The sequence below is a fragment of the Geospiza fortis genome, unplaced genomic scaffold, assembly GCF_000277835.1.
Source record: "Geospiza fortis unplaced genomic scaffold, GeoFor_1.0 scaffold450, whole genome shotgun sequence".
In the NCBI taxonomy this organism is placed as follows: Eukaryota; Metazoa; Chordata; class Aves; order Passeriformes; family Thraupidae; genus Geospiza; species Geospiza fortis.
This window is the reverse complement of record NW_005054416.1, coordinates 458,118-458,434: the sequence shown is the minus strand read 5'-3', so window position 1 is coordinate 458,434 and position 317 is coordinate 458,118.

Here is a 317-nt window from a genome sequence, read left to right as displayed (position 1 = left end):
TGTAGGGAATGTACAAGGGAACAGTAGAAAAAGGCTCTCGGTGTGAGGACACACAGTTTGCAGTGTCACCCTGGAGGTCTCTCCTCTGCAAAATGAAGATTCCAACAGAGACTTGGAGAAAACGTGGACAAGTCAGCATAGCTTAAGCTACAGGGTCTGCCACTGTGCTTGAGTTCCATCAGCAGCAGCAGCAGCAGAGAATTAGGAACCGAGAATTTGTCTGGGAAAAATGCTGTGTACAAAGGGATTCAACTTCATATTGGAACATTTTCTAGAAAAATCCACTCAGGAGTTGGGATGAGTGGATGTGCTCCCCC